Source organism: Saimiri boliviensis, chromosome 4 (genome assembly GCF_048565385.1).
Source record: "Saimiri boliviensis isolate mSaiBol1 chromosome 4, mSaiBol1.pri, whole genome shotgun sequence".
Classification (NCBI taxonomy): domain Eukaryota; kingdom Metazoa; phylum Chordata; class Mammalia; order Primates; family Cebidae; genus Saimiri; species Saimiri boliviensis.
In genome coordinates, this window is record NC_133452.1 from 35,270,329 (window position 1) to 35,289,344 (window position 19,016).

Consider the following 19,016-nt stretch of genomic DNA (forward strand, 5'->3'; position numbering starts at 1 on the left):
ATCTTTATTTAGGTCCGCTTTTATTTTTCTCAGAAAGATTTTGTAGTTTTCAGTGTAAAGGTCCTACCATCTTTTGATAAATTCATGTCTTAGTCCATCTAGGCTATTATAACAAAATACCACAAACTGAGTAGCTTGTAAACAATAGAAATTTACTTCTCAGAGTCCTGGAGGTTGGGAAGTTCAACATCAAGGTGCCAGAAAGTGTCTTGTTCCTTGTAGACTGTTTCTTCTCGCTGCATACTTACATGGTGGAAAACACAAACAAGCTTTCTTGGGCCTCTTTTATAAGAACACTAGTCCTATTCCTAAGGGCTCCACCCTCAATGACCTAGTCACCTCCTCAATGACCTAGTCACCTCCTCCACCTCCTCAAGGCCTCCCGTCTTTTTTTTTTCCGAGGTGGAGTCTCATTCTGTCACCCAGGCTGGAGTGCAATGGTGCAATCTCAGCTCACTGCAACCTCCGCCTTCCAGGTTCTAATGATTCTCCTGCCTCGGCCTCCCAAGTAGCTGGGATTACAGGTGGGCACCACCACGCCCAGCTATTTTTTTTGCATTTTTAGTAGAGACAGGGTTTCACCGCATTAGCCAGGATGGTCTCAATCTCCTGACTTTGTGATCTGCCTGACTCAGCCTCCCAAAGGGCTGGGATTACAGGCATGAGCCACTTTGCCCAGCCAAGGGCTCACCTCTTAATGCTGTTGCACTGGGAGTTGAGTTTCGTGGTGGGGAAGGAGGACACAAACATTCAGACCATGACAATCCCCAAGTATTTTTATGGTACTATAAATGGAATTTTTTTAAGATGTCTAATTGTTCACAGTTTATAGAGATATACATTTTGTTTATTGACCTTTTATCTTACCATCTTGCATTCACTTATTAGTTCTAGCAACTCTTTGTAGATTCTTTAAAATTTTCTATGTACAAAATCATTTTATATATAAACAAGTAGAATTTTACTTCTTCTTTTCCAATTTATATGTCTTTTGTTACTTTTCATATATTACATTAATGAAGACTCTAGTGAAATATTGAGTAACAGTAAAAGTAGGCATCTTTTTCTCCTTTTTGATCTTAGGAAAAAGTATTCTATCTTTCAATATTGAGCTTAATGTTATCCATTAAATATTCATAAATATTCTGAAATCAGATTTAGGAAAATACTACCTTTTATTCCTACCATGCTAAGAGTTCCTATTATAAACAAGTGTTAAATTTTTATGAAATGGCTTTTTTTTTTACCTCAATTGTACTAATAATTATTATTTTTTGGTCTTTGCTCTGTTAATGTGGTAAAGCACATTGATTTATTTTCCATTGTTAAACCCTATTTGTTGTAATGTGTTACTGTTTTTACACATATTACTGGATTCGATTTGCCAAAATTTTGTTACATAATTTACCACTTAGGTTTATTTGGCATATCAACATAAAGTCTTTTTTTGTGATGCTTTTGTTTTAGTATCAGGATAATGCTAGCTATGTGTAATGAATTAATTATTCCCTCTTCCTTCGTTTTCTGAAAGACTTTGTTTTAAACTAGTTTTATTTATTCCTTAAATATTTACTGAAAATCACCAGTGAAGACCTCTGAGCCTGGAGTTATCTCTGTGCAAAAGTCCTTAATTTTGAACTGGATTTCTATAATTAATATAAGGATATTTAAGTTCTATATTTTGGGGGGGTTCTGATTTGGTAATCTGTTTTTCTTAAGAAATTTGTCTCTTTTATCTATATTGTCAAATTTGTTGGCAAAAGCCATCCATAGCATTCTATTATGATCTTTTTAATGTTTGTAGAATCTGAAGTGATATCCCCTTTTCTGATATTGGTAATTTTGGGCTTGCATATTTGGCTAAGTTTTAAGAACTTTATTAACATTTTAAAAGAAGAAGTTTTTTTTTTCTCTGTTGTTTGTCCAATTTCCATTTCATTGATTTCTGCTATCTTTATTATTTTCTCCCTTCTACTTATTTGGGCTTAATTTTTGTGTTTCTTTTTGTAATGTCATAAGGCTGAAAGGTAAATCATTGATTTTAGATCTTTTTGTTTTTCTTTAATTTATGCATTTTACATGTATAAATTAATACCTTTTCAGGAAATAAAAAGATCTAAGAAAAAAGAAAAAGATCTACCTATAGATTTGCCTCAATCACTGTTTTAGCTGCATCCCCAAATTTTGGTATGTTGCATTTTTATCACTCAGTTCAAAATATTTCCTAACTTCTTCTTGCAATTTTTTTCTTTAACTTGTTAATTACTTAGGAGGATATTGATTAATTTTCAGATATTTGGGGCTTTCCTAGATATCTTGTTTCTATTTGTTTCTAATTTAATCCCACCATAATCAGAGAGCATACTCAGTATGATTTCATTATTTTAGAATCCTTGACTGAGACTTGTTTTATGGCTGAATATATCATCCATCTTGGCAAATATACCACACTGCTTTTGAAAAAAAAAAATGTGCCTTTTGTATTCTTTCAAATGTTGGGTGTAGGATTCCATAAATATCAAGTAGATCAAGACAGTTGATAATTTTGTAAAGATCTATGTGGTCCTGATTTAACTTGTCTAGCTATTCTTTTATCTTTGGAAGAATGACATTAAAGTCTCCAATTATAATTTAGTAATGGCAATTTTTGTTTTTAAGTTCCATTATTAGGCACATAAACTAAAATGCTTGCCACTTTCTACATTTGTTCTTTAATTTTGGCTTTTAGCATTTTATGTTATAACTGTTATGTTTTTCTAGTAAGTTGATAAATTTATTATTATAAAATGTCCCTCTTTATTTCTGGTGAGAGATGGTGGTAAGCTGAGATTGCGCCACTGCACTCCAGGCTGGGCAACAAGAGTGAAACTCCATCTCAAAAATAAAAATAATTAAAAAAAAAAAAAACATACCCTGGCCAGGTGTAATGAGTCATGCCTACAATCCCAGCACATTGGGAGGCCAAGACAGGAGGATTGCTTGAGGCCAAGAGCTTGAGGTCAGCCTGGGCAATGTAGCAAAATCTCATCTCTACCAAAAAAAAAAAAAAAAAAAAAATTAGCCAGGCAGGACAGCATGGAACTGTAGTCCTACCTACTTGGGAAGCTGAGGCAGGAGCCTAGCTTGAGATAAAGGTTACAGTGAACTATGATCATGCCACTACACTATAGCCTGGGCAACACAGTAAGACTCTATCTCAGATAATAATAATAAAATAATACACCATAATCAAGTGGGGTTTACTCCACAAATCTAAGAATACTTGGCATCATGAAGTCAATTGATACAATTTGTCACATTTAAGAAGATTTAAAGAGAAAATTCACAAATTTACAAATCATTTCTGCAAATATTAAAAAGATATTTGATACAATAGAATGCCCATTCTTAATTTTTAAAATTCAATAAAATAAAACTTGATACGTATTTTGCTAACATGAAAAAGATATATAAATAGAAAGCCCAGAACAACACAAGGATGCCCATTATACCACTGGTATTTAATGTTTCATTGAAGTTGTTAACTTACACCATTAGATAACAGAAAAAAATCAGTAGTGTAAGAACTGAAAAGGAAGAGGAAAAACTAACTCTTCATCCATCTGACAAAGGTCTAACATCCAGAATCTACAAGGAACTTAAGCAAACTTACAAGAAAACAAACAACCCCATTAAAAAGTGGACTAAGGATATAAACAGACACTTCTCAAAAAAAGACATATATGTGGCTAAGAAATACATGAAAAATAGCTCAACATCACTGCTAATTAGAGAAATGCAAATCAAAACCACAATCAGATACTATCTCACACCAATCAGAATGGTGATTATTAAAAAGTCAAGAAACAACAGATTCTGGTGATGCTGCAGAGAAATAGGAACACTTTCACACTGTTGGTGGGAATGTAAATTAGTTCTACGATTATGAAAGGCAGTGTGGCAATTCCTCGAAGATTTAGAACCAGAAATGCCATTTGACCCAGCAATCCCATTACTGGGTATATACCCGAAGGAATATAAATCATTCTATTCTAAAGATACATGCACATGTATGTTCACTGCAGCACTATTCACATTAGCAAAGATATGGAATCAACCCAAATTCCCATCAATGATAGCCCGGATTAAAAAAAAAAATGTGGTACATATACACCATGGAATACTACGCAGCCATAAAGAGGAATGAGATCATGTCCTTTGCAGGGACATGGATGAAGCTGGAAGCCATTATCCTCTGTAAACTAATGCAGGAACAGAAAAGCAAACACTACATGTTCTCACTTATAAGTGGGAGCTGAACAATGAGAACAAAGGAACACAGGGAAGGGAGCAAGACTTACTGGGGCCTTTTGGGGGAGGGCGGGGCTGGGGGAGAGCATTAGGGAAAAGAGCTAATGCATGCTCGGCTTAATACCTAGGTGATGGATTCATGAATGCAGCAAACCACCATGGCACACATTTAATCTATGTAACAAACCTGCACATCCTGCATATGTACCCTAGAACTTAAAACACACACACACACACACACACACACACACACACACACACACATATTTTTTTTTTTTAAAAAGAACAAAATAAAAAATGAATGCAGGAAAAAATAAAAATTTATATATATATATATATATATATATATATATAACTATATTTGCAAATGGTATAATATTTGATTTGCCTTTTAAAACACATAAGAGAATTGAATGATAAAACTGCAATATTTGTAAGGTAGCAAGTTTTAAATTAATATGAAAAAGTAGGTATCCTTCACATTCGCAAATGATATACAAAAAAAAACAGATATTTTTGCTGTTTATAATCACAATAAACAAGGTAAAATACCTAGAAATAATATTAACAAATGAGCAACACCTATGCCTGAGAAAAACTTTAAAATACTGTTGAAGGGGAAAAAAAGTACACAAACAAATGAAACAATGTGTCTCATGTTTCTTGATACAAAGACTCAACATCATTACAATGTTCATTCTACTTAATGAAGCTAACAAAATTCAAGAAAGAATGGCCAACAAACCTTGAAAATCTCCGGATATTACATCTAATCTAAGACCTTATTGATTAAAACACTTTAATATTGGCCGATGATTGGAGAGACCAGTGGGACAGAGTAGAAATTCCAGAATCAGGAACAAACACATGTAGGAAATTGCACTGGTGAAGATGGCATCTTTAATAAATTGCACAAAGACAATGGTGTAAAAGACAATGTTGGATCTATCATATCATATGCCATGATAAATACCAAATGGATCACAAATTTAAATAGAAAAAATACAATCAAACAAGGATTTAAGAAAATATAGGTAAATCTTATTATAGAACTACAGTGGGGAAGATCCAGCTACCTATGATTCCACTTCCAAAACCTAAAGAGAAAATAATGATAAAATCAAATGCATAAAAATTAAAACCTTAAACATGCCAAAAAAAAAAAAAAAAGCACACACAAAATCCAAAGACAAAAGAAAAACTGATGACAATATTGCAATTTGTAACCAAACGCTGATCTCCTCGATGTCTAATAGCTGCCAGAAACCAAGATTTTTTTAAACCAACAATAATAGGAACGGGGAAAACACATGAAACTAAAGTTCACAAATGGCCCTTAAAGGTATGACAATATTCTGTTGTGCTCACAATAAGTAATCAGGCTGCGCGCAGTGGCTCACCCTTGTCTGAAAAAAAAAATGTTTTTAGACACCCTGTCAAAAAAAAAAAAAAAATCTGTCTAAGAAGGTACACTGGGACATTTCGCCCTTCTCTGGAATCCACTAAATTCCTCCCTTGCCTACTCTACATTTATTATTTGAATTTCTGTTTATCTTTACACAATTTTGTTACACACATATAAATACATGTTCTTGTATTTCTCTTTCTTATACAAAAGGTAGCGTTTTCTGTTCTACACTTGCCTTTCTTTTCACTATCATAGAGCTTTCTCCATGTCCATATGTAGACATCTTCTCGCTCTTTTTGACAGCTGCAGATTATTCCAATACATGAATGTATTAGATTCTATTCAACCAGTCTCCTGGTTATTGGACTCCTGAGTAGCTTTCAGTCTCTTTTATTGCAAAGAATGCTGCCAGAAACATCCTTTTCATGCGCTATTTTTTAAATGTGTGCAGGTGTAACTCACAGCTAGATACAGAGTCATGATGTTGGGGGATTAAAGGGTAAATGCATCTGTAATGTTGATAGCTATTGCTAGTCTCTCTTCCTGGCATGTTGTAGCATTTTATTCTCCACCAGCAAATGTATAAGGGGACCTGTTCCTACACAGCCTTGCCACGTGTGTGTATCACAGTTCTGGATTTTACCAGTCTAACAGATGACAAGTGTTTTCTTAGTGTGGTTTTAACATTAGATTCCTTCCTTGCTTCCTTCGTTCCTCCCTCCCTCCCTCACTCCCTCCCTTCCTTCCTTCCATTCTTCTTCCTTCCTTCCTTTTCTTTCTTTTCTTTCTTCCTTTTCAGGCTCTCTCTCTGTTGCCCAGGCTGGAGTGCAGTGGCATGATCTCGGCTCACTGCAACCTCCACCTCCCAGGTTCAAGTGATTCTCTTGCCTCAGCCTCCCGAGTAGCTGGGACTACAGGCACACGCTACCACACCCAGCTGATTTTCATATTTTTTGTAGAGATAGGATTTTGCCATGTTGGCCGGGCTTGTCTTGAACTCCTGGCCTCAAATCATTCACTGCCTCGGCCTCCCAAAGTGTTAGGATTACAGGAATGAGCCACCATGCCTGGCTTAGGTAGTTTTGACTTTTCTTTTCTTTTTTCTTTTTTTTCTTTCTTTTTTTTTTTTTTTTTTTTTGCGAGGCAGGGTCTCACTCTGTTAGCCAGGTTGGAGTGCAATGGTGCAATCTCAGCTCACTGCAACCTCCACTTCCTGGGTTCAAGTGATTCTCTTGCCTCAGCCTGCTGTATAGTTTGGATTACAGGTGTGTGCCACCACACTCAGCTATTTTGTATTTTTAATAGTAGAGACAGGGTTTGCCATGTTGGCCAGGCTGGTCTCCAACTCCTGACCTCAGGCAATCCGTCTACCTTGGCCTCCCAAACTTGGGATTAGAGGCATAAGCCACTGTGCATGGCCAGTTTTGACTTTTGAGCCATGTTCAAAAAAATGTTTTGAAGGGAAAATAAACTCAAGATACAGGGAATTCTCTAAGAATATTGTTATTTAGTAAAATAACACATGGCTTCTGTCTTGCTAGTTGTGGTCCTGTGGGGTGGTCACTGTGGGAGACTCATCTGTCCAGGAAGAGGAGCAGGGTACAGGGGGCCTGTGCTCACAGAGGCGACGGCCAGGCCCTAAGCCATCCAGAACAGGCAGGGCATTAGCACAGTTTATCTTGGCCCCACGCATGGCCTGATTGCATACATTGTCTTGGCTCCCTGTGGTAGCTATCAGGTCATGGGACTGCCTTGAGAAAAAAAAATAATGGGCTATCCAGGCAGGTTCCACTCCCTGTAATCTGTCCCTGAGGAAAGTCCCAAGAAACATTAGCAAGGTTTTTCTTTGAAATGCCTTTCTATAATTACTTTTTCTGTCTCAGGAAGACTGTTTCATTGCACCTGATCTAAATTTAGGTTTCCTAATTCCATTCCATTCCTCATGGAAACAGTTTGGACAACCCAAATAATAACTGCCTTCACTGATGTTTGAAGGAGGTGCAATTCACAAATGATTCCTCTCACCAGAGCTTAAGCTAGCTAGGAGAGGGAAAGTTAAAACTCTCATAAACTCTGATCCATTTTCCCCTGGTAACTCTGGGGAAACTGGAGCTACGGAAGCAAACTGACCTTTTGGGCAATGAGACAAAAAAAAAAAAAAAAATCAGTAGTTCTAGCATTGTCCTTCAGCTTTGCCTCTAGTATCCTTTAACAGACCATATTTCCCACAATTCACAGAAGTGGAGAACAGCATTAGTATTGACAAAAAGTACAGGTAACTGTCCCAGAGCCCCCAACAGATGCCTCTCGGGCCAGATGAAAGTGCTATCTGCCTTGACTCAAACTGTGCAGCAGGGAGATAAAAGACTTCGAAGGACAGTCACCCGATGTTCCCTTCTCTCAGGAATATACAGTGAACAGTAATGAAAATATGTGCCTATCCCAGGTGTATAATGTCCCTCTGCCTCCCAGCTGGCATGTCCTCTAGCTCCTTGCTACTGAAAGTGCGGTCTATACATAGACCCTAGGATCAGCCTCACCAGGGAGCTTGTTAAAAATGCAGAATTCCAGGCCCTACCCCAGATCTGCTGAACCAGAATTTGCATTTTAACAAGATCCCCAGATGACTCACAATCACATTCAAGTTCACAGAGAGCTGCTCTGACCTGCAGGTGCAGGCAGAATGTTATCTCATTCTGGCCTGTGCTCTTCCTTTTACCTCCCTTCTTTCACGATGGAGACATCTTCCAGATACAGACATCTTCCAGATACAGCGTCTTAGTCCACCCTGTAGGTGCATGGGAACCATGGAGACAAAGGGGTGGGATGAGTCTCCCCTTCCTGGCCATCCTGTCCTCTCCGTGTCCACAAAGCAAAATCACCAGTGAGCACTGCAAAGCAAATATCTCTATTTTGAAAACGGGACAAGTTTAGGAGCACTTCCCAAACTAGAAGAGGAGAAAGTTAAAACTCTCATTCATGTGAACTCTACCCATCTCAAGATTTCTCTTCTGTAATTCCATCCATCTCCCAGCCTCCCTCCCCCAACTCAAAAAGAGCTCTAACGTCTCACTCTCCGTTCCGTCCTCCCTTCACCCTCGCAATGAGCCAAGCCTGTGAATTTCTTTCTAAATTTCAAGGTTTCAGCTAGGCAGGGAGTGGTGCTGGTGACTCCCTTGCTGGTGTTGGAGATGGCACTTCCCGATCTGATTTGCTGCTCCACTTTCGCACCAATGTGAGTTGCTGATGGATGAGTTCCTCCAACTGGGGGACTTTTTAAAAAAGCTTCCCATGAAGAGGCAGTTCGGTAGTGGATAGAGCACAGTACGGAGCCAGAATCGCTGGATTCAAATCCTAAATTGACCTAGAGCAGCACCAGGTAGGCACTGGAAAAGTACTTGCTATCCTTATATAGGTACAAATTATGTCTGAAAATATTTCAGAACGCTGGAGGCTTGTGAATTGGTTGAACCTGGAAACCATCATTCTCAGCAAACTGACACAAGAGCAGAAAATCAAACACCACATGTTCTCACTCATAGGCGGGTGTTGAACAATGAGAACATATGGACACAGGGAGGGGAGCACTACACACTGGGGTCTGTTGGGGGGAAATAAGTGAGGGACAGAAGGGGGTGGGGAGTTGGGGAGAGATAGCATGGGGAGAAATGCCAGATATAGGTGATGGGGAGGAAGGCAGCAAATCACACTGCCACGTGTGTACCTATGCAACAATCTTGCATGTTCTTCACATGTTCCCCAAAACCTAAAATGCAATGCAATAAAATAAGAAAGAAAGAGCAATTTGAAGTGATTATATGAGAGCCTCATACAGGCCCACTGGAGGGAAACGTAACATTTATGCTTACAAGCCCCGAAACCATTTGCAATAGGTAGAGAGAGGAATCAGTGTTTCTGTTGCTTCTTCCTCAACCTCAGCTTCACAGGTAGGCTTATCACTCCCAGCTTGAATTGCTTACAGATATTGTTTCCCATTGCTTCAATTCTGTTATTTCATTGACTATCCCAATGCTCTTTTCCTATTGCAGAAGTTTGTCTCGTGGGCACCTTTATTAACCTCCTTCTTAAAAATGATGTCGGAGTAAAGAAGTTAGCAAAAAATAATTTCCACATGATTGTATAAGGAATGAAACTCTGGTATCAGGGAGCTATCTACAGGTAGGCAGGAAATTTCTCTTTATAAAGGTACACTAATTGTGATAATATCTTTTTTTATTCAAGTACTTAGAATAGATTTTAGTAAATTTGTATCTTAGAGAACAATACTCCTCAAGTCACTAGGTATTCTGTGTGGTGATTCAGCCCCGGGGGGTGACATCTTGCTCTGTGTATCTGCTGGCATGGCTTTGGGAACCATTGCCAGGCTGGTTAACTTAGTTTAGGTATTAAGAATATAGGAATTCTATTTTGACTTGTGCCAAAGCATAAAAAAAAAAAAAAAAAAAAAAAAGGAGGAGGTCTTTCTTTTTTTGACACAGTCTCGCTCTGTCACCCAGGTTGCTGGAGTGCAGTGGTACGATCTAGACTCACTGCAACCTCCGCCACCTGGGTTCAAGCGATTCTCCTGCCTCAGCCTCCTGAGTAGCTGGGGTTATAAGAGTGCATAATGATGCCTGGCTAATTTTTTTATTCTTAGTAGAGACTGGGTTTCACCATGTTAGCCAGACTGATCTCAAACTCCTGATCTTAAGTGATCTGCCCACCTCAGCCTCCCAGATTGCTAGGATTACAGACATGAGCCACCATGCCTGACCAAAAGGAGATCTTCACAGTCACATTGGGTGCAATTTGTGTGTGAGTTTAGAGCATTTCTAAGTTTTCTATGAAATTTGGGAAGTTATTTTTATTTTCTTTAAAATGGTAGGGATGTCTAATGAAGTGAATCTAAGGAAGTAGAGGAAAAGACTCTTTGCACAATATAACGATAAAAATCCCAATTTGAAGAAACCAAAAGATCATCTACTACAACAATTCAGAAAATGTTGAAATCCCTTTGGTGGTATCCTTGTTAGAGATTGCTCTCTCATATAGCAGGGAAATATATAGCCATAGGAACCATATAGACCAGGGCTTAAATATCAGTCCCATCACTTCCTGGCTGTTTTACCTAGGTCAAATTGCTTACTTTGCATTAGCCTCAGTTTTCTTATCAATGAAATGGTGCATAAAAGCTACCCTATATGTAGTTGGTAAGGATTAAATGAGATAATAGACATATAAAGCCCTCAGCACTATGCCTACATATGCTATAAAAAACAAACAAACAACAACAACAACAACAACAAAAACCCATACATGCTGGGCACAGTGCTCATGCCTATAATCTCAGTACTTTGGGAGGCCAAGGCAGGAGGATCACCTGAGGCCAGGAATTCAAGACCAGCCTGAGCAACATGGCAAGACCTTCATCTCTACAAAAAGTTTAAAATTTAGTCAGACATAATGCCCTCTGCCTGTGGTCCCAGCTACTCAGGAGGCTGTGGCAAGAGGATCACTTGAGCTCAGGAAGTTGAGGCTGCAATGAGCTATGATTGCACCACCGCACTCCAGCCTGGGTGACAAAGAGAGACACTGCCTCAAACAAAACAAAACAAAAAACTTACAAAGCACCTAATAAAACTTCAAAGCAAAGCCATACCAAGCTCTCAGTTCCATGAGCTTTCTAACTTGCCTACCTACTTTCAAGTGTTGTCATTAGGAACAGAAATGGAATACTTAAAGCACCTAGCACATGGTAGACTCAGTAAGTTAGAAGGGCCACTATTATTTCTTCCAGATGATCATTCTACATCATTCATTCATTCGTCAAATGCTTAGGAGGAATGGACCGTGTGCCAGTGGTTTGAGGGAACTCAATGAATGACACACTTGTGTTCTTGTTCAAGTCTGGAGGTGATTGACTTGAGGTGGTTTGAGTGTGACAGGCAGAGAGAGGCAGAAGTCTGGGGTTAAGTGACAGATGTTGATGCCATTGACTAATCTAGGACAGGTTGGAGGACAATAAGACTTTGGGGCAGGACAGGATGAAGAAGAAATCAAGGGTTTAATTTTTCCCATGTTAAGTTCAAGATGCTCGTGAAACATTCAAGTGGAAGGTCATTGAGGTAGTTGAATATATAAGACGGGAGATTTGACTGGAGAAAGCAATGGGTTCATTTGGACATATACATGGCATTTAAAACAACAGAACTTGATGAGGTGCTAAAGAAAAACACTGTAAAAGAGAAGAGAGGCCCCAACTGAAATCTGAGGAGCCTCAACATTCAGAGCTCAGCGGGGCGCAGTGGCTCAAGCCTATAATCCAGCACTTTGGGAGGATGAGGCAGGCAGAACACCTGAGGTTGGGAGTTCGAGACCAGCCTGGCCAACATGGCCAAACCCTGTCTCTACTGAAAATGTAAAAATTGGCCAGGCATGGTGGCGAGTGCCTATAGTCCTAGCTACTCGGGAGGCTGAGGCAGGAGAACCTCTCGAACCTGGAAAGTAGAGGTTGCAGTGAGCTGAGATCATGCCACTGCCCTCCAGCCTGGGCGATAGAACAAGACTTAATCTCAAAAAAAAAAAAAAAAAAAAAACAACTCAGCGAGGCACACAAGTAGCTGAGTAATGCCCCAGGAAGCCAGCATCATTGTTGGACAGCTCAGATGTCCAGGATGTTTCATTTTGAGCCTGCCTTATTGGAATTTCAAAATACTGGTCTCTTCGGAGTAATACAGAGCAAGTCTATTCCTTCAAGTGGATAAAAAGCTCCCTGCATGCCTTCCATTGGACTTCTCCCCTTCAGCTTAAAAATATCCACAGTCCTGAAACATGGCTCAGAAGCAGATATCACCCAAACCCTACTCTTCCAGCTCACCCAGCCAGACACATGCAGGACTTGAAGCAAATAAGAGGGCAGTTAGGTACAAGGAAAACAGATGAATCACTCTGAAAACCCACTGCTGTTATCTGAATGAAGCATGACTGTGACTATAACAAACAGAGCAGTTGCATAAAGCAAAGCTATCATCTTTCAGAGAAAACCGTAAGACTAAGAGGCACCTTCTACAGTCACTTGTGCTTCAAGCAGCATCTATACAATTATGGAGTAGGAAGGCATGTGCTGGTGATGTAAAAGCAACTACAAACCAGCTGGGTTTCCACTAGACTTTAGTCAGTTGTTCATGTTTCCTGCTGGAGTTCATTACTCCAGCTAATTCATTTGTCTTTGCTCAGTTTTTATGTGTTGTTTTTATTTTAAAAGACAGAGTCTCTGGCTGGTTGGGCTGGCTCATGCCTGTAATCCCAGCACTTTGGGAGGCCGAGGCGGGCGGATCACTTGAGGTTGGGAGTTTCAGACTATCCTGGCCAACATAGTGAAACCTCAGTTCTACTAAAAATACAAAAATTAGCTGGGTGTGGTGGTGAGTGTCTATAATCCCAGCTACTGCAGAGGCTGAGGAAGGAGAATCACTTGAACCTGGGAGGCAGAGGTTGCAGTGAGCTGCGATTGCACCACTGAACTCCAGCCTGGGTGACAGAGTAAGACCCTGTCTGAAAAAAAAAAAAAAAAAAAAGGCAGAGTCTCACTTTGTCACCCAGGCTGGAATACAGTAGCTTTTTTTTTTTTTTTTTTTTAGAAGAATATAATATTCATATCTTATATTTTAAAAGCCCTTCCTCATTATTTTGATGCAGCCACTGGTCTGTAGGCCAGGGTGGTAAGAACTGAAGTAGCAGGTAAATATTAGATCCCAAATTGAGAGTGGAGGGCAAAGCTTGGGGTGACGTCAAGGTCAATTAATGAGTATTCAAATATAAAGTTACGTAGCTGAGTAACAAATGCACTGTATCAGAGTTGTGAAATGGCAATCAAAACCAAAACTGAGCTAGATGTGGTAGCATGCACCTGGAGTCCCCGCTACTCAGGAGACTGAGGTAGGAGGATCACTTGAGCCTAGGGGGTAGAGGCTGCAATGGCCTATGATCAAGGAGATTGATTCAATAGGCCTCAGGTGAGGCCCAAAAACTACAACAGGTTTTGGTCCTGTTGTGTCTTGACATGTCTAGGGAAAGCCACATGCAAAAACCAATACTGTAGATAAACACTCTAGTCACTAACCAAAGGTCATATTTTACAGATGTGCTCTATGTAGAACTGGAAATTAATCTGCATTCATTTTTCAGACCTTCTGCATATATAGCAGTGTTGGTACGTAGTAATTTCCTGAGCAAGAGACAGCTGATAACCAAGGTGTCTGGACCACTCCTGCCTGACAGGACTGTGAGATACGGTCTCCACATCTAGGTATCTGACCAGACGGATGGTTGAGGTAGTTCGACTCAGGGTACCATGAGGCAGGTCTGGGATTTACTTCTCTTTGTGATGTTAACCATCACCCAACCATAGGACCACTGGTGTGAACCTTTCCAAAACCTTTCTAAGGTTCAGTTTCTCATTAGTATCGCATCCTAAGGACACCTTCTACCTCCTTGTCCTCTGATGCTTTTCAAACCCTGGCCTACAGACCAGTGGCTGCATCAGAATAATGAGGAAGGGCTTTTAAAATATAAGATACGAATATTACATTCTTCAGGAGATTTTGATTCAATAGGCCTCAGGTGAGGCCCAAACACTACCTTTCCTAAAGTTTTTTGTATGATTCTGTTGAGTAACCAGGTTGAGAATCACACTTACAGAAAGTCCAAGTCAGGAACATGAGGTTATGACTTCCTGGGCCACCCCTTCTCTCCAGTCTCACTCTATCTGGTTAGTTTCATCCAGTAAGTCCTTCAGTCAGTTTCTTACCATTCTGACCATTATGATTCCTCAGACTGTTCTAATTCTCCTGGCTTAATGGACTCATTGGTCATTCCAGATGATCTGGTCCTTATAATCCTTTCGATACTCTGTTTCCGTTTACTAAGAAGAGTTACCAATTTTGTTTCTATGGTTTGATATGAAATAAGGTGGCAGAGACAGCGCTCTCCAAATATTCATGCACTCCCGACATTTTTCAGCACCCCACTTTACTAGTTCTGGCCCAGGGATTGGCAGCAGAAGAGACATGTGTCATCTCTGGGTTCAGGCAGTTAAGAGCTGGTGCAACTCTCCATCCTTCTCTTCCCCTCTAGCAACGACCTGGGAAGCTACATATTGATATGGCACTACAGCAAGTGGAGGAGCCTGCATTGCTGAATTGCTGGATGAAGGCGAATCCCTGCCAGCCTCCGTCTGTTCCTGGGTGAGCAATAAATAAACTTTTTTAGCTGAGCCACAGAGATTTCAGAGTTGATTTGTTACTACAGCATGGCCTACCCTAACCAGGACCAAACAAAACGCCGATTTCTGGTTAAAGTGCTGCCAAGATAACTAAGCCGACTCATCACGACCCACTTTCCTAATTTCTTGTTCTCTTTTCTTTCCAAATAGCATATATACACCCGCTGGACATCACGAAGACAAAACAATGCTAGTTACAAGGGACGAAACAGCTCATTAGTGAAAGAAAAAGTAGCTCCCACTTAAACTGGGATTGGCCTTCCAGGAAAGACATTTTCAGTCATATTTAAATCCTCTACCATTTCCCTTATCTCTGGTTCATCTGATACCAAAGGTGGCAGATGCCGACGTGAAGACAAAATGCATGGAATAGGTAGCGCTAAAACCATGGGTGATGTGAGGCTCTGCACTTAAGAACAGAGCAAACGGAAAAGGGCTTGGCCATCTGAAGGTATTCAAATCAATAAAAGTAAGCGTTCTGGGTAATTAAGAAACTGCAGCCCGAGTCAGTCTGCCACCAGAAGCTAAGATCTTAAGCTAGATATACTACTAGAACTTCATCTAGTCTAAAAATCATTTCTGAATTTTAGCATATACATGTCAAAATACTATGCAGCCATTTAAAGACATGAAGCACGCTGGAAGCAGTGGCTCATGCCTACACTTGGGAAAGCTGAAATTGGAGGATTTCTTTTTTTTTCCTTTTTTTCTTTTTTTGAGACAGAGTCAAACTCTGTTGTCTAGGCTGGAATGCAGTGGCACAATCTCAGCTCACTGCAGCCTCCGCCTCCTGGGTTCAAGTGATTCTCCTGTCACAGCCACGCAAATAGCTGGGATTACAGGTATGCACCACCATGCCCAGCTAATTTTTTTATTTTTAGTAGAGATGGGGTTTTGCCATGTTGGCCAGGCTGGTCTCAAACTCCTGACCTTAGGTGATCTGCCCAGTCTGGAGTCCAATGGCATGATCTCAGCTCATTGCAACTTCTGCCTCCCATGTTCAAGTGATTCTTCTGCCTCAGCCTTTCAAATAGCTGGGATTGTAGGCATGTGCCACCATATCTGGTTAATTTTTTTATTTTTAGGAAAGACAGAGTTTCACCATGTTAGCCAGGCTGGTCTTGAACTCCTGATCTTAAGTCATCCTCCTGACTCAGCCTCCCAAAGTGCTGGAATTACAGGCATGAGCCACCATGCCCAGTTGAGGATTTCTTAAGCCCAAGAATTCAAGACTAGCCCTGGTAACACAAAGAAACTCCAACTTTACAAAAAATAAAACAAGTTAGCTGGGCACGGTGATGCACACTTTTAGTCTTAGCTACTGATGTGGCTGAGGTGGCAGGATTTTTTGAGCCTGGGAGGTCAGGGCTGTAGTAAGCCATGATCTCACCATTTCACTCCAGCCTGGGCAACAGAGTGTGATCCTGTCTCCAAAATAAATAGATAGATAGATAAATAAATAAATAAATAAATAATATGGAAAAATAGTAACTGAGAAGAAAACTTGCTTACAATGTATGCATATGTTTTTAAAATTTAAAAACTATTATAATATGCAATTTTCTTAAATAAAACGTGTAGGAAAAAAAGGCTAGAAGTAGGATTCATGTACCTAATTAATGGTGGCTATCTCTAGATTGCAGGCTTTTCCCACTCTCCTAAAATAAGCATGTATTGTTTTGTAGTCATCAGGAAAGAAATGTTATCTTAAAAATTCATATCTTGGAAGAAAGGGTAAATACATCACTATGTTAACTACAAAAATTACTGATTTTTTAATTCCAACTATATAATGTATACTATGATATCTTGTGTGTTTGGTATGCTTTAAATGAATGGCTATACTAAATTACACAAAAATTAACCTGAAACTGCCACTCATCTACAAGTTCTAGTTAAGTGAAAACATGTATCTATTATCCTGTATATATTGCAGAAGAAAATTTTGCTCATTTTAGTGATCATCATAATTATATGGCGAGAGAGAACAAACCACATCTTAAAAACATCAGGGGCAAGCGGTAACAGACAATGGAAAATATCCTGTAATTACAGCTGCCAAAAGAATGCAAATAATTAAGAAAACGTTTTGTTCTCCAAGTTTTTGTTCCACTGTTTATTCATTAGAATGACTTGGTATTTGGTGAGTTCCCAACAGGCTTGAGACTGGTTCATTAAGCTCTAATCTGATTAGGGCTTTTTGTTTCTTTGTTCTCTGTGTCCTCAGGTGGCAATTTTGGCAGAACATCATAAATTTTTGCCCTGCATCGAGGTACAGTAACATAACTTTGCTTGTGTATTACATAATAAGAACACAATCCTGAGGCATAAATCCAAAAAAGGCAACTCTAGTTAATCAAGTCCACTTCTGTCCAAATAATCTTCAACATATGCATTTCACTTGTAATACACATGTATATCACTGCACTAGATATACATTTATGCATGGAGAGTCAGGCATATATATATTTTCCCAGAGCAATTCCTAGATAAACATACATTACCTTTTTAAAATGTTTTAAAAAACTTTTTGAAAAGTTTTCCTAGATCTTATTTCTCTGAACAAAGGTTGACTTAATGTATTTGAATCAGGTGGCAAGACGGATGAAAAACATGGTAAGGAAGGTTATTTGTCAGTAAAAGAAACTGCAATCTAAAACCAGTTGCATAAGAAGAATTACATGGCCATGTGTAGAAGGCTTTAAATTAACTATGAAATACAGCTAGGGCCCAGTAAAGTCACATCTTGCTATGCCAGTGGGCAGAAAATATTGTCGGGGGGAAATTGCCACTAGATGCTGTCTACAGTCACTGCTAGATTATCCTAGAGGCATAGATAAATAAATAAGCATACCTCAGAAAATCTTCCCTTTAGTAAATTCATCCAGACTTTTATAATCAATAAATCATCTAGAAAGAAAAGCCATTCTGCTATCAGCATACTTATGGACTTCATGTTAGCTTAAAAATTAAATGGTATTTGCATTTATGTATGGAGGAGCTCAGGGACTCTAAAAGTCTTATTCTGGTCTTGGCAACAATTCTGGTGAATAGCAAATGAAAATGAAGACACACATCAGGGCAGGTCCTGCATGAGACTTCAGAAAGTTCTGAATGAGACAAAGGTCCTGATAGAGGTGGATGGGCTTAAGGCTGTGGGCAGCTCTGGAATGGTGGCTCTGTGCACTCTAGCAGGGTAGAAGTAGTCGCCTTCACACACTTTCCTGACAACATGCCATCATCTGGACACACAGTCCTCAGCTCTTGGAGCAACAGGTGGTTTAAGGGAGACCTATGCTTCCTTCAGGAGGCATTTGAATTGCAATCAGTTCTGGACCATTTACATTGTTGAAGGTGTTTGGTTCCTCACACTTGAGTACAGAAAATGTGCTGAGTATAGAAAATGTACTGAGAGTATAGGAAATGTATGCCAAGGCCAGGCTCAGTGGCTTCCACTTGTAATCCCAGCACTTTGCAAGGGGCCAAGGTGGGAGCCTCACTTGAGACCTGGAGTTTGAGACCAACCTGGGTAACATAGGGAGGCCCTGTCTCTAAAACTTTTTTTTAAATTAGCCGGGTGTGGTGGCATGCACCTATAGTCCCAACTACCCAGAAGGCTAAGGCAGGAGGATTGCTTGAGCCCAGGAGTTCGAGGCTGCAGTGAGCCATGATCACATCACTTTATTCCGACTTGGGTGACAGAGTAAGACCCCGTGAAAGAAAGAAAGGAGAGAAAAAGAAGGAAGGAAGGAAAGGAAGAAGGGAGGGAGGAAAAAAGAAAGTAAAAGAGAAAGAAAGAAAGAAAGAAAGAAAAAGAAGGAAAGAAAGAAAGGAAGGAAAGAAAGAAAGAAGAAAAAGAAAGAAAGAAAGAAAAAGGAAGGAAGAAAAAATGTATGTCAGACTGGTTGTCAACCTACGAGTGACAGCAGCATCGTACAACAAAAATAGGTATGATGACAGAATCTCACATTTGATCTACAGCAGATCGTCTCAAGTTCTGTAACAACATCAAATGGACTGATCTCAACTGAAAAG

At 39.6% G+C, this 19,016-nt stretch overlaps 1 long non-coding RNA gene across 1 annotated transcript in view; it reads left to right on the top strand.

The window, feature by feature from the left end:
* Positions 1–11,935: 11,935 nt before the first annotated feature.
* Positions 11,936–19,016, top strand: part of LOC141584129 (uncharacterized) — a 49,151-nt gene continuing 42,070 nt past the window's right edge. Inside the window, exons 1-2 of the long non-coding RNA XR_012517076.1 lie at positions 11,936–12,613; positions 14,834–14,943. This is a non-coding gene — a long non-coding RNA (uncharacterized LOC141584129). The remainder of the gene's footprint in view (positions 12,614–14,833; positions 14,944–19,016) is intronic.